At 43.8% G+C, this 25,903-nt stretch overlaps 1 protein-coding gene across 2 annotated transcripts in view; it reads left to right on the forward strand.

The window, feature by feature from the left end:
* Positions 1-1,940: 1,940 nt before the first annotated feature.
* ZNF644 (zinc finger protein 644) overlaps positions 1,941-25,903 on the forward strand; it is a 74,722-nt gene continuing 50,759 nt past the window's right edge. For both annotated transcript variants that reach the window (XM_042819234.1, XM_042819235.1), the window contains exon 1: positions 1,941-2,000. The gene's annotated coding sequence lies outside the window, so the exon portion shown is untranslated. The remainder of the gene's footprint in view (positions 2,001-25,903) is intronic.

The following is a 25,903-nucleotide window of genomic DNA, read 5'->3' on the forward strand; positions in this document are numbered from 1 at the left end:
CTTTTTTTCCTGTAAATGTATTGCATGTTGAAAAGGAAGCAGCGTGCCCAAAGCAGCTGTTGGGCTCACCTCCCTTTGCTGCGCATGCAGGCTGTGTGCTGGCAGCAGTGGAGCTGCAGGCCTTTGCTCTGGCCTTGCTGGGCCGGCCAGCAGGGCTGCAGGCAGAGCGTCCCAGAGCGGTGCAATGCATGGGCTGCTATCTGCCTTCACCTCCCCTCCAAGAGTTCGTAAGGTGTTAACTTTCAAAAGGGAGGCCCTGCTGTGTATTTCTGTCAGTGATTTGGGAGTTTTAAAGAATTCATGCATGAAAAATGACTGTAGGAGCTGTATACTCCCATGTGTGGGTAACGACTACATGGGAACACAGATCACAGCAGTTTTGCACTGAGACTGCTGCCGTTTACATGCTCTCTTTGGGAACGTTATGAAACGTTTTTAAATACTGGTGCATGTTAATGCATTGATTTCAGTCAGCCCCTTTTTGTCCCACTTGAATTTGTTCAACTTAACAGCTCGCGCGTCTCATGTTTGCTCTAAGATATGCCTAGCAAATTAGACAAATTAAAAAACGCATGCAAAAATGCACCCCTATGCACATGTATCAGGTTTGTTATTTATTAATGGACTCCAATTTCCGTACAATAACCTACATTATTTTTTTTTAACTTTGGCTCAATGGGTAGTTTATGCCAATTACATGTAGTTTAACAGCTTTGAAATCTGTTTTTGCTTTTCTTATGCATAAAGACATGGATTCTGTTTCAGGTTTTAATTAAACTCTGCACTGACTTTAAAGATTCTATTGTCCTTTCATTTAAATGGGATTTTTGTTAGATCTTTAACAAGGCCTCTGTGGGGTAATAAATCTAAGCAATTGTCCTTATTAGGAGTAGATTATTCTCAAGAGATGGAAAGTAACAGAAGTAAGTAAAACCATTTGTAGAGACTGAACTAAGGCTTTTTCTTCCTAAACATTAAACAGACTTGCAAATGACTTGCTTGGGTGCTCAAATTAAATTAAATTATATTTTGTTTATTTTTCACATTTCTAGTGGAGGCTATTTGCGTTTACTTAAACTTGGAGTTTCACTGAGCAGGATTCACTCCAGGGTATGGATCCGTACCTTCAGTAAACAAGCCGTGCATGAAATTCAGTACGTGCTGCAATTTCTTTTGTTAGTAATTGTTGCCACACTTTTATATTATGGGACACGCAGACCCAGTGAGTATATTCTTGCTCCCTCATGTGTTCCACAGTAGGTGAGTCTTGGCTGGAGAATTTGCCTGTCATTTGCCGCGCACCCCAACCAAGCAGAATTGCAGAGCACATAGCAGCATGCAGTTTGTCCAAGGGCCTGCTCAGGTGCTCATCTAAAACTGCAATTTCTTAGTCAGGGAAAACTTGCCACTAAAGCACCCTTAGCCTTCAGTTTACCTGTTGTCAGAAGGTGAAAGGGCTCTAGTGGTTCTTTTTGTTTGAGGTGTTTGCTTCATTCGAGGGTATTCTCCACTTTGTAGGTGTCCAGACCTTGTTTTATTCCTGACTTTAATCATAGGTTGGCTGCTGCTGCGGCCTGGCTTCTATCACATACAATCATATCCTGAATTTTAGCCATACATTTAATTCCTAGCTTTGCTAAACACATCATAGTGCAAATCTTTTCAAGCATCCACTTATTTGAAAGTTCCGTTTTTGTGGTGCTAGGTTGGGGATGCTCATTTGTGGGACTCTAATTTACCCAAAATCAACTGGTGAAAGCAGAGATCTTGTGCAAGGACATGCAGTGAGACATGTGACATGAGAGGCTGAGTTGTTTTCGCTGGCTTCAGTTCCCGAGCTGCTTGAGCTGCTGCCCTCTGCAGAGCATGCAGCAGGAAGCTGGACTCCAGGGACACGGCTGCACGTGACGCGACCCACGTCCGCCTGCACCGGGAAGGAGCCCACAGCCCTGCTCAGGAGCGGATGAAGACAAACCTGTCTTGGTTGCTGCAGCCACCAGGTATTTAATGTCCTGAAGCTCTTCTGTCCGTGGGCTGTTCTGTCCCTGTCCTGCACGCTAGCACCTGGTAGAGCCAAGTGCTGTGAGGCTCTGATCTGCTTCTGTTCCCTGCCTGGTACATGGTCATGTTTCTCCATTCTGACTTCTCAACCCTTCTTGTCTCTGCGTGACACTGTAGTGATACTTTGGGGCAAGAACATAGTCTATATGTATAATTTCTAATTGGGTATTTTTTTCAATTTCCTGGGCAAAACAGCAAGTTTTGTTCAGTCTTCGTCTCTTCTTTTTTCTGTAACTCAATTGGCAAAGAGTTTGGAATGGTAAATCATGAGGGAGGTGGGAAATTTGCTGCAAGTGAAATCTGTGGCTCTCAAGCCTCGTGGCTTCTCTGTGCTCTGATAGGAATTTAGGAAAACAGAAGGTACTGGCAGCAAATACGTCACCTGGTTGCTGTTCTGCTTTTGGGATAGAGCTGGAGAAAGAAAGAGGGCAAAGAGGAAGCTCATAGCTGAGCTTATGGGCTTGGATTGCCTGTCTTCCTTCCTCCTAGTGCAGCACGGTGAGAGAGTGAGTGGCAGAGAGTCAGAGGCTGAGTCCTGATGCTGGTTTAACTTTTAATGTGACACAGTGCCTAGGCCTGTGAACCAGCTGTGAGTGCTCAGGGGCAGATTCTGGGGAAATGAAGAGTCTCCGTCCTGTATTGTGTGGCATTAGATCTCCTGTTTTATCCAAGGCATCTTTGAGATGAAGTAATACTATATCTCAGCCAAAATCTATGGGGTGTAGCTACAGCATCTCATCAGTATGTGGGATTTCCCCTCTGTTTCCTTCAACAGCAGCAGGGCCAGGAGCTAGCTTAGCTCTGGAGAGTGAGGCTGAGAGGGCTCAGCTCTGCACCTAAGAAGTTTGTTGCTTCTGTTCCTCCATCCCCCAACCCCTGTTTCTGGGGACATGAGCTGTTAGCAGGAGCTGGGACTCTGTGCCTGCAATATGAAGGCAATGATTGCTTGCTGACATGCACTATCTGACAGTTGAAAGGACCTCTGCTTGCCTGGCACTCTAAGGCTTTCCAGTGCTGGCTATGCGCTGCAGTGCCAAATGCATCTTGTAGATGCTGTTTGCATATTGCCCACCCAGAGAAGCAGCCACGTTCTGTCCTGTTTGCAGCCACCTCCCCTGAGGGCAGCAGGCTGTGTGGGTCTGGAGCACCTGTGCAGCACAGGTGTGAAAAGCTGCCCTGCTCCTGCCCCGAGGCACAAAGCTGCCTTCATTCTGCCAGGTAGAGCGGAAAAGCTGGGGTCCGGCTGTGGGACACATCCCTGAGCATCTGTGTGATGCAGGTGACGTGTATTAAGAATGCCAGTTTGCTTCTCAACATGAGCAGATTGAGACTTAGGTGGCAAAGTAATGGGAATGCTAAATGATTACTGCTAACCCTTACTAAGATGACAGCAAATCTCCTCTATATTAATGTTCCGCTTTTGAGACTAGGTTGAATCTTTCTTTATTAAAGAAGGTGGAAAGCCTAGATGTAACTCTTTAATCCTCAACTGGAAAATACAATTCTGAAATCTATTATCTTAGGAATGCAATAATCAGAGTAATAACCGATATTAAATCTACTGTGAATATTATTTAAAGTACTTCCCAAATGGAAACAAAAGTTGAGAGGACAGCGTCACGTTCACTTGGACACCTGCTTTCTCTGTACAGTGGCACACAATAGGAAGAGACTGATGCCTATTTTCTGCCTTATGTGATTGTTTCAGGATCTACCAAAGGCTGGAGATCATTATGATATTCATAAACACATCCATTTCCTCTTTATTCCTAGAAAAGACTGTTGGAATTACACTCTACAAACGCAGTCCTGAGCATGAGGACCCGTGGTGGTCACCCATGTGGAGTGTCCCACCTCTTTGGAAATCTGTGGCATTAAAGAGAATGTAGTCAACCCCTTCCCTGGCCTACCTGCACCTGACATCACGTACATGTTGTTTCTCACAGCATAACAGGATTCCTGATTTTCCCTAATGATGTTCTTCCTCCTCCCCATGTTTTTCATCTATCTTTGCCCATTTGTATAATGCATCTGCCTGCTCTGTTGTTTTCATATTCTCCTAATTTAGTACCCTGGTGAATTTCTCACTCTCTGCAAACCGTTAATAAGAGGCTCTGTGGCTCTGCTTGTGAAGGAAAATGCTGTGTTCCCAAGATGGCTTAGAGACTGGTGTTTATCTGCGCGCACTGTTTAGGAGCTTTATCTTTGTTTAGGTATTAAACAGGTGGAAAATGATCTCTGGATTGTAACCTGTTTGCCTCTCTAGTTTGAGAATGCAAGGAACACAGAAATTCAGAAGTTGCAGGATGTGAGAGGGCCTGTACAGCCTGAGGGAAGGGGCAGTTTGCTGTGTAAGCAGAATGAAAAAAACTGATGAATGAAAAGCTACAAAGCCTGTCAGGTCCCAGCCTGTGGGCCCACGAGGGCAGCCCTCTCCTCCTTCTCACCCCCTTTTCTGTGCAGCCTGCTTTAACCCGCTGCCATGCTTGGTGGCTGAAGAGCTGGCAGAAATGGGTGTGTGCCTGAAATACCCTCATGCTGTGCAAGGCCGAGCTGGCTGCCCGCATGTATGGCGAGGGGAATTCTGCTTGCTGCTGCCATTTTTGTGCTGCTCTTGCAAGAAGCCAGGGTTCGTGTAATTGCTTCGATCCAGCCGAAATTCCTGTGGCTTGCGCAGCCCAAAGGAGCGCAGCGTGCTGTGGTGGGTGGTGACCAGGTCCAGCCCCATCAGGCTGCCCGAGAGACAGGGGACATGGTGGAGGCAGTTGTTGGGATGACAAGGGGAGGGTGGGCTGATGCAGACCGAGGGGCTCAGCACAGTGCTGATGGGAGTGTGACTCCTGGTGCATTAGGGCCTGCTGTTTTAGGGTGGGGATGACACTGCTGCAAGTGCTGTGTGCGTTAGGCAATGCCCAAGGTCTGTCTGTGCCCAGTTATTAAAGCCGTGTTGGACCAACAAAGTTGTCCCTTTCGTTTGTGCTCCCGGCTAGAAGCTTTCACTGGATAAAGTAATCACTCTCCTTTCTGTGCTAGGGCAGCCAGAATCGCCCTGTAGCTGCACCTCTGACTGGGTAAGGGCCGCTCTTGGCCTCAGCAGGTTTCTGGAAGCACCCTGCAGGCCGTATCTCCTGGCATAGATGTCTTGTTCCCTCGAGCCTTCTTGAGCAGCAGTGCAGGAGGGAGCCTGGTGCTGGCAGGACAGTGGATGTAACTCTTTGTTTTCTAAATTCAGTGTCCATGTGACACCGAGGGAAATAAAACCCTGGCCCCTCTGTACAGCCCCATGTACCTCTGCTGCTGCTGTTAGTAATGCTGCATGCAGTCCCTCCGTGCAGGCTGGGAATCAGAGAGCAGGTGGCAGCAGGCAGTGTTTGAGTCTGGACAACAGCTGACAGCGCTGCCGGAACTCGCGGTCAGGTAACTCAGGGGTAACCGTCAGCCTCAGTCAGCAGCAGCGTTGTAAACTGAAGCAAACAGTGTAGCCCTTGCTTTTTCTAGAGGGGGTGGTGCAGAAGGAAATTGAAGTAAAAATTAATTTTGAAGTGAGTCAAGGCTTTTTGCAAGCTGCTTTCAAATCTCTGATAATAACAGAACCTATTTAAAATAATGGAAAGCTGCCATCTGCTGGTAAAAAAAGTAACGCACATAATGAAGAAGCAGACTTCAGAAATGATAAACAATTCTTTTGTATTTGATGTGCCACAGCAAATATATATGTGATGTGGGAGCTGCATATATTTATTTTACTGTTTTCATCTCCATTTGCATTTTCATATAGAATATGCTAAACAGATGCGTATAACATAACTAACTTTAACGACAAGAGCAGAAAACCAAAGACAATAAGAATAAAGAATGAGGACTAATAAAAGCAGATGAGCGATCGGGGTGGTGACAGCCTCCAAATGTGTCCTATTTACATTGCTAATAAAGAATCGCATGTACTTCCTTCTTTGATCCCCCCAGCAGACCCTCCTGTATGACCAGAATTGTAGCACTGGGAAACATTTCCCAGCTTCTTCAGTGTGATCTCTTTGTGTGTGGTTTCTTAGTTAAGCTTGTAAATAGGAAGCAGGGAAGCGGGTCTTTAATTGTTTCTGATTTAAGTAGGTCACCTTCACCAATACCCAGATCTCCCATGTTATAAGCTGGGCTGACTATTGAATGAATGTAGGAAATACTTATTACACAAATACGAGCAGAGAAAATAATTCAGCAGAGGACCGCTCCCACATTATACGGCCACTTACACAACTGGGCTCCATAAATCCCAGGTATGAGTGCACAGCAGGGGAGAGACCATCCGATTTCATGTTTGTATAGTGCCTACCAGGTAGCTGTGCTGGGCGCCCCTGGTCCCCGAGGTGCTGCTGCACTATAAATAGCAGTATTAGCGTGAATTACCTCCTGTGCAAACACCAGGCCGCTTGGCTTTGTCATGCATGCAGTTTTCTTTTACAGTTTTGGTTACTATAAACATAACCCGTTGTTTCAGCAAACCGATTTTGTCATAGGAAATGCTTAAAATGGGCAAACTGAAAAATAGGTCAGCTCTTCCTTTGAAATCAGAGAGCAGTGTGCATTTATAACATTTCCCAGGTTTATTTCCTTGGAGCAGGTTTGGCAGGTATGAGAGGAAGTCAGAGATTTATTTTTGGTGCTATGTACCAGATGTCATACCTGCTTTTCTGAGACAGCGGCTTTTATCTCCAGCAGTACCTGCTTTAGTAGTGATGAAAGAAGTGACTCGAATCCCATTTAGAGCATGTAGTGTGCGCTGTTTGTATGCTGCTGAAGGGAAGGAGAGGCTTCTTTGGGAAGCTCCAGGCAGAGTCTATGCATCATCATAAAGCGAACGTTTGCATCCCTCCTGGCAGCGTTTTTGCCTCTATGAAATGAGGAATTAGTGCACACAAGTCCAGGGCTTGCAATCCTAGCACGGGCTGAAGGTCTACAAGGAAGCCTGGTTTGAAGTGTTGTTGTATTTATGGGAACTCCATTCGTGGCTTGTTTTGTAACATCCAGATTGTTCTTTGAAAAGGACTGGTTTCAGGGGATCTGTGATGCTGCATGTGCTTCATTCACGCTGATCTTCATTAACTCCAGTGCTGCTCAGCATCATGCCTGATGGGGCCCCGCTTGGTGGCAGAGAGAGGCTTAGAATATAGGGCTCAGGAAAAGCACTGTGACTTTTTTGACTTTCAGTCTGTGGAGGATCTAGCCTCTGGTACATGATCACAGGGGCCCTGTTTACTGAAACGCTCCAATAGAAACACAACATGATCAAAGGGAAACAGAGCCAGGGGAGCAGCGGTGCCCATGGATACCTGTTAGCAGGCAGGAGCTGAAGCTCACAGCTGCCATCAAAGACCCTACTGTCCTCTGCTCTGCTCTGCCGCGCTTCCGTCTCCCTGCTGATGGGATGCTGCCTTCCAGCTGGAGCATGACTGACAGCTGAAATAACAGTCCCAGTTTGTTCCAGGTATGTCAGTGACCTGTATGACCTGTAGGAAAGATAAGGTAAAGGCAATCAAAGCATCACACTCCCATAGCCGCTAAGGACTGTAAAAATGGAAACCTGGGAAACAAGCTAGTACATATGTGAAGGAAAGAAATGAGGGTGGAAGTTCACCCTTCCCTGCTAATATGCTAAATCAGGAGTTCAGTGAGACTGGGCTTTAACCCAGTAATAGATAGGAGGTGAGTAAGAAATGATCAAGAAGTTAAGGCTGATATTTACTTTGTTTGATGCTAGAATCTTGTTCAAAAAGTCCCTCAAACCATAGAAGGCTGTGGCTGGCAGGGCTGAAAAGGTGGGTTATAGCAAAAGGGAGTTATTGTCATTACATAAATTGAAGCAGTTCAGGTCTGTTGAACCGTTTAATGCCATATCCCATTTGTCTTTTATGAGCTTGCTTTGCTATGAGATTCAGGAGATTGTGCTGACAGCACAATTGGCTGGTTTTGTTCTGTGTTTCTAGAGGATTAAGCTGTGTCATGCCTCTGCCATGTTTGAAGTTTAGCAAAGGGTTTACCATTCTTTTGGCCAATGTTTGATCCTACTTCTTTTCCACACTCATGTACCTCCTCTTGGAATGGAGTGCACAGGCTAAGTAACAGTAAAGCTACCAGTGGTTTACCTAGAAGCAGGAATGCCATTATTAGCTTGGTCCTAGCAAAGTGTAGCTCTCAAGGTGAAATGAGATCCTGATTTTTGTGAGGATTATTATGTAGTGGACTCAGAAGGGATACGTAGCAGTTTACTGCTGTTCAGAAAGCAATAAGACGTTCACTTTACAAGTAAGAAGTATGAAACATGCATTATTTCGCTCGCACGGAGGAGGAGTGTGAAGAGAGACATGTAATGGTTACGCAGTTGTCAGTTGTTGCGAATGTAGTGACATTTGGAGACCTCTGTTATTCATCTGAAATAAACAATGGAATAGGACCCATATGCTACATGCTTGTCAAAGCCAGGCATAGCGATCGGCTAACGCGCTTATCGGCCAGGCAGTGTACATGGGGATATTCTCCTTTCACACTGTCTGCTGACTGGAATTGGGCCCATGAGGAAGCCAGGTGATTAATCTGCAGGGGTTTATTTTTTCTGAACTGTTAATGTCCTCTGTTTCAGAGCAACAGCCCATGGCTCATTAAGCAGGGAGGACTTGAATGCAAGTGTGAAGGGCAGCACTGAAAGATTCTCTACGCATCTCATTGGAGCTGAGAGATTAGAAAGATTGTGTTGGAAAAAGTTTGTCCTATGCTGGAGCTGAGCTAGTGCATTCTGAGAAGCAGCAGTACCATTAGAAATACTTACACATTGCAGTCAATAGGAATAAAATCTAAAGCCACAAGGCTCTTGCAGGGTGGTAGCAGACACTTGGTACTGGCCCAGAAGTGCACAGCTGCTGTGTAGCTGACCTGCTGGGAAGAGCACGCTCTTATTAAGTCTGTTGCTCCATTTCTTTGGTGATTACATCTCTCTCTCACTGTGTTCCGTCTGCCTGTACTGCTTGTGTGCTCTGCTGTCAGATGCTGAGAAAGCAAACGGGGTTGCTGAGGCTAACTGCCTCAACAGAAATGCAACAGAGGAAGGATGCTTACTCTGAAAGATGTTGAAATATTAGATTAATCTTGGGATCTGGATGTTATTAGGCCTCATTTTAGTCTGTTGTACCTGTATTGAAGACTAGTTTGTCTGCAGGTGGAATATTTGAAAACATGTTGATTTAGGAAAAATAGTCTTCAGGCAATGTGATATTATATAAGCATTATTTTATTAGCCCCGGTAACCTGGAGAAAAAGGGAAGCATCTCAAGGCAGCTTTTACAGATAGGGAAAATCAAGGCTTTGATGTAGAGATTCAGGCCTATGTAGCCTTGTGTCTGCTGGTGCTTGGCCCTGCTCGCTTTCACGTGAGTCTCTTCCTCCCCTCAATTCCCAGTCACAGAGTAGCCATGTCCTGCACAGCTCTTGGCAATGCTGATTTCATCCTGTGAGGGAGTCTGTGTTGAGAGGGCAGCCATGAAGATAGGCTGTTGTACGAGAGGGGTGAGGATGATGAACTAAGGGCTGTCTTGCATCAGGCCGAGAGGCTCTCTTAAGTGTAATTGTAGTGTTAATTTTCCCATGATCAGAACTTCCACTGGTCTGCAGAGATAAAGTGGCAGCAAGGATGTGTGTGGGAAGGGAAAGTAAGCAGGCTGCAAGGCTTTCTGGGCTTTGCTCTCCACTGAACCTCTTATGGCTTCTTTATTTTTCTCTCCCGTTGTTCTTTAAAGTTCTATAAGCAATTAGAGGAAACTTAGCAGTAATACTGCCTGTGGAGACCAGGAAAGCAAGAATACATTCTACATCATCGCTTCCCTTTGTTTGTCTTTTTTATCTTTGATCAGCTGCAGATGAAATACCCAGCTAACTGCTCACACACTCAGGGCTGCCACTCATGCTGATGGAGCTCCCTGGCACAGGACGATGCTCTGCAGCAGTCTGGCAGTCTCCATTTCTTATTCCAGTGCTCTGACAGGTCACTCAGGGAGACTAAGAACGTCTATTCTGGAGTGGAAGAGGAAGTGCAATTTCAATTTTGTTTTGATTTGAAATTTTCCATCTACCTATCAAGACCAAATCCTTGAACTATTTACTTAGAATAACTGAAATACCCCTATCTGAAATAGTGGATATGCAAGATTTAGCCATTAAAGAGTTGGGGTAAAATTAAAATCCCTTTCAATAATAGCTGAAGTCGGAGAAAATCTTTCAAGAAAATTAAACACTTGATCAAAAAGAGAGAGGGGTTATTGTTGAGAGCATAAAGATTAAACAGGAGAGTTGTCTCAGAGAATAACCATCAATGATAAGTAGCAGGCAGTTAATAATATCCCCTCAGGGATCTTCTTTTACTCATGTAGGTTTTTGGACAAATACAATATTACATTTTTTATAGCTAAAGCACAAGAGAGCTTTGTGCCATTTCTGGGTAGCAATAAAACTTCAGTGGAATAAGGACAACTGGAGAGGTGGGCAAGGGGGAAACCCAGGCGCTGAAGCAGTGGGGAAGCAGTGATCTGCCTCTCAACCCCCAGCCTCTGAGACCCATTCTCAGTCCTCCCTTCCATGCCCCTTTTTCATATGGGCGGTGCTGTATCAATGCTGAGATGTCATATGGCATTGCCCCTTGTTACACAGCAGCTGAAAATGAATGGCAGACCAAGTCGACTAAGGGTGTGATTCCATGCTGTAGTTAAGAACTTGTTTAGAGCTTGAACATGCAAATGGTTGGAGTGGTAGAATTAAAGGGATGGGAATCCGCAACCAGGGGAAGGCATGTAGGGTAGAAGGGCTGGGGGCAGGAAGGTTTGGAGGACTCCTCAAGCCAGCTCTGCAGCTGGAGAAACTGTAACATGAAGCAGCTCCCTTGATCTCTCATTTTTCTTCTCTTGCTCTCTCCTCCTATGTAATTACAATAATAAATCTTGTTGTTCCTTAACCATCTTGTGCCCATTGCAAACATTTAAGAATTAATGCAGTTTTTGCATGTGATGCACATGTTCTGCATGTCCCCTTGTGTCCCTTCACTTATTCATTTATCGTGTACACACAAAATTCCCATAAAATATTAATCTGAAATACAAATCTCTCTTTGCACTCTGGGAACATTTGCATATAGTAATGTTAACGAGATTATTAATTCTGCATGCACAGTCTGTGGGCTGCACACAGGGCCAAATTTCTCTCAGCGTCTGTACTGAAATCAGTGTCAATTCCAGAAATATTATTTTAATATTAAAAAGTTAGAGGGAAAGGAGAGTTTTCTAGAACTGGGACATTTCCTTCAAACTCAAAGAAGAGAATTTGATTCTTGGCTTTCGGTTTTTCCTTCCAAGTATTTCTTTGTGGAAGGAATTGTATACTGCTTGTATTTCTGTCTGATGACTCCTTATAGATTAGTACAGCCTGGAGACAAAGAGAGATTTTTTTAACAGTGCTGTAATCCATGAGGAATCTGAACATTTCTTTTGTTATTCCTCCTTTTTGGGACCATTGGGAGTAGCTACCCTTCTGCAAGGCTGCTAGGGGCCAGGCTGCCTCTGCACCTCTCTGCTCATCCCTGCCTTCTGCCAGGTGGGGTCTCTGGAGCAGGGATTTGGTCTTTAGGACAGAAAGTCATACCGGTCCTGTCAGAAAGGTCTGTTCTGTGGGCTGCACACAAATCCCACTATTCAGAGCTATCAGGGCACGTTGCACCCCTTTCCCAGCTTCACTTCTGCAAGCTAGCTATTTCTCCTCTTTGGTGGACTGGGAATGGCCATGTTTACCCACAGTGAAACCTGAGTCACTGCAGCTTTTCCAAAGGCTTCTACTGGGAAAGTCCCAGAGTGCTCCCTGCTGCAGGGGACAGTGGCGTAAGGCCTGTACAGTGTGGGGCCCTGCGGCCGGGCACTATGGGGCTTGTGTTGGGCACTGCAACCCGGGAGCTGGGCCTTCTGGCAGGGAGCACACAGAGGTACCCAGCTTGCTGCTTTGGGGTGACACAACATGCTGCATGTGCTGCTGTACAATCAGAGCCCTTCTGGTTTCCGGAAACAATGTATTTTCATTTTGATTCAATTTCTCTGATGGAACTCAAACATAGATGTCTGCAGTAGGAGAAGTCAGTGCTTTAGTATCCACAGGAACAACACCTCCACCCTCAGCAATGAGTGCTAACTACGAAGCACTCATTTGGCTGTATGGTTTTTTAAAGTATTATCAATGAGGCATGTGAGAACATTTCCCCAGCTGGAGCTGAGCACTTCTGCATGCTCACTGAATTGGGGACCACGTCATTAATGCGATGCTTAAGGACTGACTGGAGATCCAGAAGAAATGGTCCTGACTTAAGCAAGCCATCACATTTCTCTTAATCATTACTACTCCATCATCTTTCTTTCTTCTTTCGCTTCCTTCTTATTCATGCTTAAATGAGAAACATCTGTTTCCATTTTTCACATTGTTCTGTTATGTGAGTAACAATATTAAACATGTTTTTTTCTGCACTTTGAGAGAATAAATTAATGCTAAGTTTTGTGCTTTTAGAACACTAAAGCAAAACATCTGTTTCAGCTGCAGGTCATTATGATGAAAAATCCTACTCTGTGTGTAGTGCAAAACTGCCAAAAAATGTATCAACCTAAGCACATTTCCTCACCTGTCCTTTTACTGTAGCAATTGAAGATGCCCAGAGGACAGTAACACTTGTCTTTGGGGATGGAGCAGTTGCACGTGCTCACTGCTGTGACCCACGGCAATCCTCGAGATGATGGATCCTGCTCTGATGTGGTGGTGCCCCGAGGTTGCCCCATAGCATCGGGCTGAGTGTGTCCATGAGACTGTTTCAGCCAGGCTGGTGCTGTGCAGGGCTGTCTGATACCCTGTGAGCAATACCCTTCAGTTGAAAACAGCCCCCTCAAGTCATCTGAGGTTTGAAGGTTGTTTGTGGGGCATGTGGCTTGAAGAAAGTTCAATAGGCAAATCTACTGCCTAGGTGAACTGAGATGTCTTGTTGTGGCAGAGCCCAAAAGTAGATGTCTGTGTTCCTTTGTTGATAATGATCTCCTTTGTGAAGCACTTTGAGGTCTACAGATGAAAAGGCAACAAGTACCTTAGAGCTTGGCTATTAGTAAATAAAACGATGACTATTAGAAAAAACCAGTGCAGTCACTGAATTATGTAGGGAGAGCCTGGCTTTTTGGGCAGGTCCTGGCAGGTAAGTAATCACGTACTCCTACAGGAGCCTGGGTCCACCCTCGTTTCCCTCTGTCTTTAATTACAAGGTTCAGATCCTTCCTAAGTATAAAGGAGGTGCTCAGCATCTGGCAGGAATGATCTTCAATGCTGCACAGGGATTTTCCAGCATTTTAAAAGGAAATATTTTTTTTGTTCTTGCAATCTCCTAAAGCAGCCATGTGCTCACACCTCCATGGTGCAAACGGAGGTGACGGCTTGGGGTTTCTAGCAGTCCTGTGTGCTTTTTGTAAAGTGTTCTGGCTCCTGTTTCATTTAAACACGGAGTTTTTGAGACAAGAGCCTGTGTGTACCATGCTGCACTGGGTCTGTTCACCTGCAGCCTTCCCCACCCCCGCGTACGAGCGTGATTCCTTTCTGCACTGCTCTGTCACCGCTTGGCAACTTTCCCAAGACAATCCATACCAGAAAGGAGAATATGAGTGCAGAGACGGGAGCAATGCTGATGGAACAGCTTCATTTAAATACCATGAAATGTTGAGATATGAGACATAACTGAAAGCAAATCACAGCCCCTAATCTCTACCATCAGTTCTATGGTTTGCCTTCACTACCAGCAGCACCTAATAGCCCCTAACTGTCCTCCATCTTGTTCAAGAAACTGCCTGTGGCAGAATGCACAAGCAGCTTGGCAAGCAGTTTGAGAGGCAGCCATTCTATTTATTTATTTATTTTCTCCTAATTCCTCGTGATTCTCATAAGCATTTCCCCACTGATGTGCCTGTGGCATCATTAGGTGTTTAATGAGAGTGACGCCTGATTGTTACTGTTTTTATAGCTCATTTTGCGTTGACAGCTCTTTGGTTTTGGCAGCTTATGACAGGTGTGCAGACCTCTTGCTACACCCAGCTTTAGGATTTGTGGAAATCTTTACCACTGAGGTATTGTCATAAAATCTGCCATAATGGATTGTCAACATGATTATTTTTGAGTGCGATGTGTGTCCAACAGCACTGAAGTTTAATAGCCAAATAATTATTTGAGCGTGTTTCTTTTTTAGTTTAACTGAAACATTGGCGGTCCGCTAACAGCCACGATCAGGCAGAAGTTAAGTGCAGTTCTGCTCTGGACAATCCTGTTGGGCATCGTTTAGCTGCTCTGAGACCAATTTCACTCCACGGGTTGTGGGTCACCGTCTCATTTCTCTTCTTCTTGCATCCAGAATCTTGACCGTTTTCTGTTGTGCTCAGAGAGAAAATGCCAGCATTGTATCTGCAGGACACAAGGCTGTTACAATTGTAAGCCTCAGACAGATGCGTGCAGTGTCATTTTACTGCCTGAGTTTAGTCTGCACGATGGCTGTGCTTCATTCCTTTCTTCACTGATGAAATTAAATGGATGTAATTTTTGTGTGTAGCCAATAGCGTAATTCATGGGAATACACTGTCTTCATCTACAGTGTCCCGTGGAAGATAAGCACTGAGCAGTGCCTTTATTTAACAGTTGTCTATGCAAGGAAAATACTGGTATTTTTTACAGAGTAACTAATATCTATGGAGCTGTCATTTTTGTATTATTATCCAAGCGATTTTATCTGGGTTAGGATGCCAGTGCTTCCTTGCAAAGCGTGCAGCCTGTGTGACACAGAAAGGGGGCGAGCAGCACCTCGCTGCAGCCCCACGCCCCCTGCTGACCCACAGCAGTGCTGCCCAGCCCAGCCTGAGGCTGCCCGCAGTGCAGGCCTGCAGCTCTGTGCCGCTGCTCCCAGCGCTGCACAGCCCCAGCAGCGAGCAATGCTGTCTGCTTTTCCTTGTATACACAGCTACTGTTTCAAATATTCTTATCCTGGCTTCCAACATCTCTACTTTTATGTCCTTGTTTACATTTAATAGCAGTTACAGTGGTTAACTGGCTTTATTTTGGAAACCTTGACATTTCTCTTGCCAGTACTGAAGCTGTGAAGATCTGAAACAAAGACGTGCCTTTTTACTCTGTTCCTTCTGATAGGTTTTGTCATTTGGCAACTGTTGTTCTGTTAGACTTAGCAGAATTTGGACAGGATTCTGATCTCCTACAAAGTGACATGCATTTATTAGAATGCAGGAGCAGGTTTGGGGCCTTTTTTCTGATACACCATGCTGGGTGCCGTGCATGAGAAATTAGAGTCTGTCTGTTGTTATGTGACCCAGCAGCTGCGGGAACTTCTAGGGCTTCTAAATAGTGAAATGAGAATCAAAATAGTATTCCCTTAAGGGAGAAAAGAAAGGGATCCAGGCTACCCTCCTGTAGATCTCCTGGGCTCCAGAAGAGGATTAACCTTGGGCCAAGCCAGCCCTCATACACTTGTAGTTCCACTGAGGTAAAACAAAAAAATGAGGAGAAATTTGGAATTATTTCTGCAGGCTCTTTCAAGATGTTCTTACTTTCATAGTTTCTCCTGAAACCCATCCAAGTGCTTAAAAAAAAAAAAAAAAAGAAGAAGAAGAAGAAGAAAGAAACAATTGTAATTTCTAAACTAAATGAAACACGGGACTTGGGATTTGCTCACTCACTGTGTCGAGGGTGTACTTTTGACTCTTGTGTGAAAGAAAGAGAATCCCATGGTTTGGATGGCACTGCAGTTGACATTGAAGCGTACTTCATTTTGTGTTTGGTTGTTTTTCCTTTTTGGTGCACAGGTAATTGGTGACAATTGCTGACATTGCCAAATAAGCAGTGGGGAAGTCCCCAAGCCATTTAATTTTCCTGCTCCTGCCGGGAAATGGGATTTATTCCATCAGCCACCCTGCAAGTGCAGTGTCCTCACCCGACTCAGAGCAGGAGGACTGCCAAGTGCTGGGGGGGCCAGTGAGTCCTCCTGCCCAGCAGAACTGCTCCTTTGCTACCCTTAGGGTTTTATTACCTGGCCATTGTCTGCTCTCTGGGCTCCCTGGGAGAGTCCCAGCTGGGACACTGATCCTCAGAAACCTACTCTGTTCGCCCTAATGCCCATGTATGTTTGGAGCGCCTTCGCCTGTCCTCAGGGCACCCCTATACCTGTCCAAGAGAACCATATGGCCTGGCGCTGGGCTTTAGCTCTGCCTGTACACGTGCCCTACCTGCCCAGCCCTGCCCAGCACCATCTGGCCATGTGGTGACAAGTTGTCTGTGCCTCCAGCCCAGTTCCTCCACGTGGCCCCATGCTGCCATCTTCAAGCTCTCTGGTCACTTCACAGGCTCCTCCGTGTTTGCGAGGCTGCAGCTCCAAGCTGAGGTCTTCTTGATTCTGTTAACCCGAGGAAGCAGCAGCACTCCTTCCCAGCACTAGAATCTGTTTCTAAAAGGTAGGGCCTGAGTGTGCCACCCCAAATGGCCTGAGAGACCTGAGAGATGTGCTGGCTGTCCTAGGGAAGGTGAGGCATAGATGGGGACATGGCCTCAATCTGTACTTTGTGCTGCTGTTTTTATTCCTCCTCAGCTACAGACTCAGTATGCTCATGTGGCATGTCCTCAAACATATCACATGCCACCTGCATACAAAAACCAAACTAGCAGGCAAGCCAAGTGTGTCCAGTGAGCATTTGAGAAGGAACCCTTCTCAACTCCCCCAGCCAGTCAGCATTTCCCCATCTGAAGCTGCCTGGAAGTTCGTGCCTCTTCTCTTCCCTTCCCCACACCTGTGGTTGCCTTTGGCATCAGTGCTGGGCTGAGGAGAAGAGCTGGGAGATACACAGCGTTTCTGCAGCTGCTTGCTGTGAAGCAACCCTGCTGCTGTCCCAGCAGGCTCTCAGGCCACTGCTTATCTTCCTCAGCCCAGGAGTTCAATTGGGTCAGTTCCTGCTGGCCAGGGTCTAGCAATGAAATGAGCGCTCATTGAGTCCTTATTTCTTTATAAAGGATGGAATAAAGAGTACTGATGAAAGTGATTGTATAAAATTCATGCTTAGTGAGTACTCTTTGTCTTAAATTAATCCTAATAAGACAGTTTTTCCCAGCATGTGCAATTTTAACAGTCACTGTGAGAAGCTGTTCTCCCTAATACACTATCACAAATGTGATGGCACCATCCTCCTTTGTGTAATTGGTAAAATGTTACAAAAACGTGGTTACTGCTTCTCCATAAATGGCATACTTTTAGAAGTATTAAGTCTTACACTGATTTGGCTCAGTTGCTTGCTGATTAAGATGCCTTCATGAAATTTTAAACCACTGTTACCTCACTGGCTCTTATAAAAGTTCAAAATCTGGATTTTCTTTTGAGCAGTGTAAATAAAAACATTTCTCCTGTTTTAAAGCAGAATGTGAACATTTTAACTCAAAGCTGAAGGTATGTTTGAGTGACCATTCATACGTAACTTCTTATGGAAGAATTTTAATATGCTTGGAATGGAATTTGAGAGAGACATAGATATAATGATAGATTGCAGAGATCGTGTACATATACAGCTGCATTTGTTGGAATTCCCAAAGTGGAACTACTCTGCTAACAGTTCCACTCTCACAGATAGCCCATTTTTACTCTGTCAGTTGCCTGTATGGTCTAACTAAAAATACCCTTTCCAATGCCTCACCTGAGCCCATTTCCACACACTGACCTATGAACACATTGTTGGGAACCAGAGCCAAGTGATGTGAAACTGGGACATGCTGTAAAAGGAGCGTAACTGTTCCTCTGCATTTCTTCATTCTTTCTTTTGCTGAGAAACTTCTGCTCAGTTTGCATTCCAAAATACTGAAATAACTATTTTACAATTACTTTAAATACGTAGATTTCTATTACTAGGAAAATTAGTGCTGGAATTCTCTTTCTTTAAGCCTTGTTGAAAGCTCATTAAAGTCTTTGCACTGAGCTTATAATAAGACATTTAGTGTTCCTATGAGCTTCCTACTAAAAGTAGCATTATATCACAAGTTCGGTCTGTAAATCCCAAACCTAAGATAATATTTCTGGAATGGGATGATGGCAAGGGAACTGCTGAACAAATAACTCATCTGAGAACACAGGCAGGACGTGATCTAGAAATTCTGGATGAACAAGAGAGAAGCAAAGGTTTAAATGTAACTTTGATCATTACACTGAAGATGCTTTCTGGCAGATGAGATGCAAAGATGTGGCCAAGCTGGGAAATGGGGTGGTGCTTCTCTTTTGTTTGCATAAAGAGGCAGGGAGGCTGGGAAGAAAAAAGTTGCTGGGTAATAAATCTTGCATTGTAAGAACCCTACGTTTTAACTTGCTCTTTTCATTTTTGACATTAATTTTATTCTACAAGAGGAAACTTTATGTTCCAATGACCAAGCTGAGATATGAGATACTCAAACCAACCACACCATATGCTGATTCTGTGCAACCACAGAATTTGATAAATAATTTTTCAAAATTGGGTGATAACTCTTAGCCTGACAAGAACTATCACAGTTTTATATATTTTTTCCTCCTTTTCAGGATTCAATTACAAAGATGTCTGTTTTCATGCCCTGAAGATATATGCTCATCTATACAGCACAATATACACTAAAAAAAGCTTGTGTAGCTTTTTAAGCTGTATCTCTGATGTTAGAAAGCTCGGCTATATTCATAATTAATTGTCTTGATCAAACCCAAACTCCTTACAATTAAGAAACAAACAGAAGGTATGGCATATCAAACAGACTTTCTGCTGCTGTGATCTTATCTAAAGACAAAGTAAGTTCCTTGGTACTTTCACATTAATAGTAATAAAGGATTTTTTTTTAATTTTCTTCTTTAAATATTATTGTTATTATGTCTTCCCGTGCACAAAGCTCTGGAGCTCTACAGATGATGATGATGAAGATTTATGTAATTGAGTCAAGCATAAGGACAAGAGGGTGTATGTCCACCTGAGTTAAGGCAAGAAATCACAATCACTGGTGTAGGAGCCGCAGGGCAGGACGGCAGGAAGCTGTGTGGAAAAGAAGGCGGTATGAAATCCTGGCTGGTGTGTAGTGACACCCTGGCAATGCCAATGACAACTGAGATCCTGTTGTTCATTTTTTAATATACGGCACTTGCTTTTAGAGGCTGCACTTTCTGGTGAAATCGTCCTTACTTGGACTCTTGTCCTCACTGCTCTCTGGCCAGGTGACTCTGAAGTGCAGAAATGGTGGGTACTGCCTGCCAATAACAAACCAAAGCTTGTCCTCCCTGTGACGGTGTTGAAATGGTGATCAGCTGAAGGAAGTGGCCTTTCCCCTTTGTGCTACCTCTGTCCCTCACTGTGACCTGTACAAGTCACAAATACAGATTTGGAGCTTGGCTAAAAGAATCATTGTCACAAACTCCTCATGCTAAGCTGGGAGGCTGTAATGTGGTGCCCAACCACCCAGTGCAATTGCCTTCTCCTCAGCAATGCTTTGCTGGCGTAGGGTGCTCATGTTGAAGGTCAGGCACAAGGTCAGTGGCAGTAGGAGCTGCACTCTCTTCTGCCCTTTCCTCTGCAGGGATACATTAAGGTTACTAGAGGGACACCTGAGACAAGGAACTTGAAATTACTCCATCTTCTCTCTGTATGCTATTTTAGCATTTTAATGTGAACTGGATCATCACAGCAGAACTGTGATAATTTATTTCTATTGTATCTAGGTCCTTTCCATTATCTGCTGAAGGCCAGTTTATTGCTGCAGCTTTTCTCCTATCCCACTGAATTATAGTTCATCAACAGGCTCAGGAAGAAATTTGTTACTATTTTTTTGTTCATAGCATATTTTCTTATATTAATACTTCCTGTACATGCTACAAATGGCAACCCTCCAAGGAAATACATTGTTGTTTTGAAGAAGGTCAATGCTATAATATACAGTGGTATTTTCCTGCCCTGCCTTCTCATGATCTTTGAATTCGGTGAGAATTGAACTCAGTAACTCAGACATAAGAAGAGAGATGTCAGCTCCTTCTTTTTAATGTGAGATGGATAATAATGCAAAATAAATAAATAAATAAATAAATAAATAAATAAATAAATAAAGATAGATCAAGGTTAATTTGGTCTACTGATAATCAATCCATCCAGGATTAGTTACCTAATAATATTTAGTATGTGGTACCTGAGGAACAGCTAGGAATGGAGTCTTGTGTGCCAGGCAGCCAGCACTGCCCCAGCAGCTGCTGCTCCTCTGACCAGATGACAGTAACACTCCTTCCTGGTGTGAGACTGAAAACAGGAGGCAGCTGTGGGAGGCTGCACCCAGAGCCGGTGCCCTTGTGACAAAAGCTGTTTTGTAATTGCAGCAGTAGGCTCAGCTAAAGGAGGTCTGAGCAGCAGATACCGTGTTTCTGTGCTGCTGCTTATGGACGGAAACCTAGAAACAGGAAAACACTGGTAGTTGTCCTTATTAACGTACTAGGAAATACTTTCCTAGATGGGAGATTTAAAAGAGCATGACAGTCCTGAAGGCAATTCACAGTGGCAAGTAGTACTGTTTCCCTAGGCAGAGTCTCCAAAGGTTGTACCTCAGGACTAACCTTACCTTGGGATTACAGTCTGGAGAGCGAAAGGCTTCAATAATATGTAACTTTACCTATACATTCTTACTGCCCTTCTACTGTTTTATTGACAATTCTTGAAGTTTTATTGATACTGACAAGGATGACTAAAATATCTTGATTTATAGAAGGAGAAAAAGATATGTTATGAATAGATTCTTTTTTTCTGTCAGAAAAAGACAAGACTAGACAGTCCTCTTTAATTAACGTTGACAACTATTTCAAAAGGAAGAAACAAGCCAACAGGACATGAACCAGCAGCTCAAGCAAAAAAAAGTTAAATCATTTTTCTTCTTTCAATTTTTACAGTGTTGAAGTAAATCAAACTGTTCCAATTAATTCTTCTGTTAGTGACTAGTTCTTCTAAAATCTGTAGAAATATGCTAATTAGTCTTTATAGAAACAACCGGTATATTGAGTTCCAAATTCTTTTCTGTGTTGGTGGAATGAGTAGCATGTTTTTATAAGAAAGGAAAGGAACTGGAAGGATCTCTGTAGGATGAAAAGAAAAGCTGTGCAGCAAGGTGAGCAATAGCACACAGATCTTTCACACGATGTATCTGGGGCCTTGTTTTGTGCTTGTGAGGGACTCAGAATGATGACAAGAGTTTGGTAGGCAGAGGTTATGATGCTTTTTTGAAACAATAATCTTAGCTAAAAAACCCAAAGCATTAAATCTCAAATACTCCAAGTTCTCTACTTTATGACCTCATTGCAGTGAATTGAATAGAAGATGCCACCTTTTCCTATAAACTCATTTTTTTGTCTGAAATTCTGGTATCAAAGATCATTGCAATTTTGGAAGTGTTATGGATGATAATTTTTTTCTTTTTTACCAAAGTTCGCAGTATGAAGATGGAATCAGCCTGAGTGGAGAGGGGAATTGCATGAGGTTATAGCAGTGTACCCATTACTTGAGTGTGTTGCTTTTTTTCTACAACTCAAACCTATGTAGTCTAATATTTTCTCTGGTTTTGTGTTGGTTTTTATATACAAGGTAAGCACAGTATTTTGGTAATGAAAGAAATGTGTAAACTGAAAAACAATTTTTCAGAGTGATGCATGTAGAGGCTACATTTCTATGGTGAAGCGTTTTGCATAGAATTAATGAAGTGCTCGGGGTCCTAGGGAATAAAAGGTGCTATATAAATGTAAGAAATCATCATTAAAAAGTTTTTCCCTCCAGGCATTTGGGATTTTGCAGGGTTTCAAGGAGGCATTTGCAGTCTTCTTTCATTCAAAATGCTTCAGCTTAGACCTGCTCCAACTCTCTCTGCAGCATCATCTACAAAAATGTTTATATGAAGAAACAGTTTCTGAATTGGTTTCAGTTAATCGTATTTTGCTGCTAACAAGAGTCTGCTTTGGCATAAGCTTTTTATAACCATTTTGAAGACCAAAAGGAACTAGGTAGCAGTCTTTCCTCAAGAGGTTTCCATTTGCTCTTTTAACCATTATTAGACCTTGTCTGCACTGGTGGAGAAATAACAGAGGTTCACAGCCAGGATATGTGGGTACGAAAAGCCTACTGTGCACTATAGGGATTAGAGTTCAAGAATTATATCTTATGGGCCTTCGTGGCTGCGCACGTTTGTGAACTGATCTTAGAATGCCTTGTTGGAGGCTTTCCCTTTCATCCCAAATTAGACTGATTGGTTTTGTATATTTCTGTATATTTCTGAACTCCTTTTTAACTCAGCACGCAACATTTAAGATAATCTACCACTTTCCACATATTGTAAGTGTAAGTGGCAAAGCTGGCAGAATCAGAAATCAAATCATTTGTGAGATGGCTGGACACAGCCTTAGTAACTGTCATTTAGAGGAAATGCTGAAGTTATGTGCACCATGAATTCACACCAAATGTAGATCATGGAGTGTGGCTCATAAGTATTTTCATGGAGTTCAGTACTGTTTACAGAATAGGAATTTTTTGATCACTAAGTTGAGGCACTAAATAAAATGCTAAGTATCTTTAAGCTCTTAAAATTGTGAGATATGGCAGCATTAAAGTTTAGGCTTCCTTATGCTCTCATTTTACTCATTTGCATATGAAGTTAAAAACACTGCATCTTCTGTAATAGTTTCATAGAATTTGGTATTTTCCCTCAACTACTTGGTACAGAATTGAAGCAGGAATTGCTATTGCTTACAAATTATCCAGTAGGGGAAACAGGAGTGAGTGAGTGTGATTACCTTAAAATAATTGGGTACAGTAATATATATGATATGTAGCAAGTATAGAGCAAGTATCAATACAATATGTGCTTTTTTGTGCTTTTGTTTGCATTTTGGTTAGCACGGAGCACCTATTAACAAGACCCTGAGAAGAAATCTGTGGGTTGTGTGAGATGTTTCTTATGCTAAGGAACAGTGGAGAACCATCCATATGTGCTCCAAAATATCAGAACTTGATTTTATAAATGTATCTTTTCAGAAAACAAGCTTAATTCTCAGAAGAGTCACATTAGCACTCATTAGGGGACTGAGTGCTTCAGGGTACTGTTAATGAAATTCATTGCCTTTTGCCTGTGGGCTATCAGTTTGAATTCAGTTGAACTCAGCGGAGATTTAAAATTGTTCTATTTAATGGCCTTTTAGTCATCTCTAAAGAGATGAGTTTGGTGGCTCTCAGTCCCAGAATGTAAACCATTTGCTCTGCCTTCTAACTGGCAAGCTCCAGAGAAAGCCGAAAGTTTAATGGATTCTGGGGAAAGATGTGTATGTCACCATGAAAAAGCAAACCAAAGAAAAGAAAAGGTCTTGGTGCACGCTCGTTACATGAGCACTAACAAACACGTTAGTAAATGTACAATCTGCAGTCCGCATATGAAGTCTGTAAATTAGCAAATCAGCTGAGCATGTGACGTACACTGCTGTGCAGCAATGCACAGAATGCAGCGTGACAAAGGCTCCCAAAGGGGTTATCTACACCTATATGTAAAATCACACCAACACATTAAATGTTTAAATGTCTCTGGAATTCCTGTCAGATAAATATATATATAGGATCAGAACAGCTATCTGGATAGTAACTGCAGTTATGGAAAATGATGCAAGAAAATTGATTTCTTAAATGTGCTCCATTACTTCTCAGTAGTTAAATGCCTCTCATCTGTTTGTACAGACGTTTAGCTCAGTTTTTTTTTTAAATGGGAGTGATGTCTTCAGAACCCTCTAGAGGATACGTACCAGCTCCATTTATCCATGCTGTAGTGAAACTTTTCCTAATATATCTAACCTTAATTTCTTTTAGTGCAGCTTGAAACTGTTACTTTTTGTTCTTAGCTGGATGGATTTAAGTGTAGTCCTCTAATCTCTAGAAATCTCTAAGAAATCTAAATCATTCATATTTTCAGTTTGGGTTACATTTTTCATAAATTCTGATTGGTTGGTTGGTGTTTTTTCCCCCTCCTGTTCTTTTCTTCTATTGGTGCTCTTTGAAAGATACATTTTCTTGAAACAGAGAGCCCCAAACTTAACGCAGTATTCCAGCCAAAGATTTACCAGAGTTAAATCTAAGGAGAAATTCTTTGTATGTCCTAAATATGACAGTTCTGTTCACACATCTCCTTGTACTGCAGCTTTTTTTCACAAGTGTGACATTGTGGATGCATGTTCTGTTTGTGATTTACCGTGGTCCACAGCCCCTGTTCTGAAGCCATGGTGTTTATTCATCTGTTCCTAGCCTTGCAATCGTGCAATTGTTGTTTTCCCCTTTGAACTGACAGAAATTGACAGTTGCATCTATTTTTGCAATCAAGATCATTTTGAATCCTATTTTTGCCCAGCAACATCCTTACAGCTCTGCCATTTTGTTACTGTTGGCAAATCATAGAATCATGTAATATCCTTAGTTGGAGGGGGCCCAACTCTACTCCATTACTCATGTAATTAGAGATACAGGACACCTCCATGCCCAAGAAGCTGCATTTGCTGTATTCTGTTGTCATTCACAGAGAAGTATTGCCAACTACTTTTTGAGTAGTTTTGTACCACTGCAGTCTTTTCTGTTCAGATTTCTTTCACTTGCTCAGTTATGGAGTTCTGAGTCAGTGTCAAAAGCCTTATGGAAGTCAAGCCACAACAGACCTGCCGCTATTTCCACCTGCAGTCCATTATACAGTCATCAAATGGGATGACTTTGGCTCTGTATGATTTTCTTGACAAATCCACATTGGCTGTAACTTATCACTTCATTAGCTACCATGTACTTAAAGATGTGGGATTATCTGCTTCAGTACTTTTCCTGGCTCTTCCTACACTCCCCTTGGAATTGCATGTGCTACGCATTCCCTTTTCCCCTCTCCTGAAGCACCAGTTGTCTTCATGAGCTCTCAGTGACAACTGCTCACACCTCTGAAGTCGCCTTATCACCTTCTCATTCTAGCGTGAAATCCTTTGGGCCCAGCAAATCTAAAGAAAATCTAATTTATCAAAGCAGTCCCTAATTTACCAATTTGTCTCCCTTGAATCCCTGCCCTTTTGAACCGGAGCTCGCCATTACAGCCATTAATCTGAAGGGCTGGCAGCTAACGCTAGCTTCTTGGAGTCCCGTCAGAGCTGTTCCCCAGAGCGGAGCGGCCACCTCCGCGTTTTCTCCTTTCCCCTTGCCGCTGCTTTGCCGTGTTTCCTGCTCCGCTCTCATTGCCCTGTCACATCGTTTGCCAGCCGCTGCTCGTTGCAGGACTGCCTCTTTTGTGCAGCTCCTTCAGCGTTTGACCTAGTTTTCCACTTTCTGTGGGAAAGGCACCGCTAAGCAGCAGGCGCTTCGACTTCCCGCTCCCCGCGCACCGGGAAGCCCAGCGCAGGTGAGGGGAGGCCACGCTGGGACGGGAAGCGGCCGCGTTCGGCATTTCGCCTTTTGAAGAGAGCTGTTAGGAGTTTCTCCTCACGCCCACAGCAGGCATTTCCCGCCCGCGCTCACGGCGCTGCCGGGGACAACCCGAGCCTGACGGCGCGGCGGAAGCTGCGCGGCGATAACAGCCCCGCTCGCGGCGGCGGGCAGGCGAGCGAGGTCGCGACCCCGCACCTCCCTGCGGGAGGGGGCAGCGCCGAAACGGGAACAGCGGAGGGATGAAGCGCGCATGCGCACTCCGCTCCCCGGGACGTGGGGCTCCGTGTGCGGTATGG

This window comes from Centrocercus urophasianus, unplaced genomic scaffold, assembly GCF_019232065.1.
Source record: "Centrocercus urophasianus isolate 14NV4802_14NV808 unplaced genomic scaffold, USGS_Curo_1.0 seq_18, whole genome shotgun sequence".
Lineage (NCBI taxonomy): Eukaryota > Metazoa > Chordata > Aves > Galliformes > Phasianidae > Centrocercus > Centrocercus urophasianus.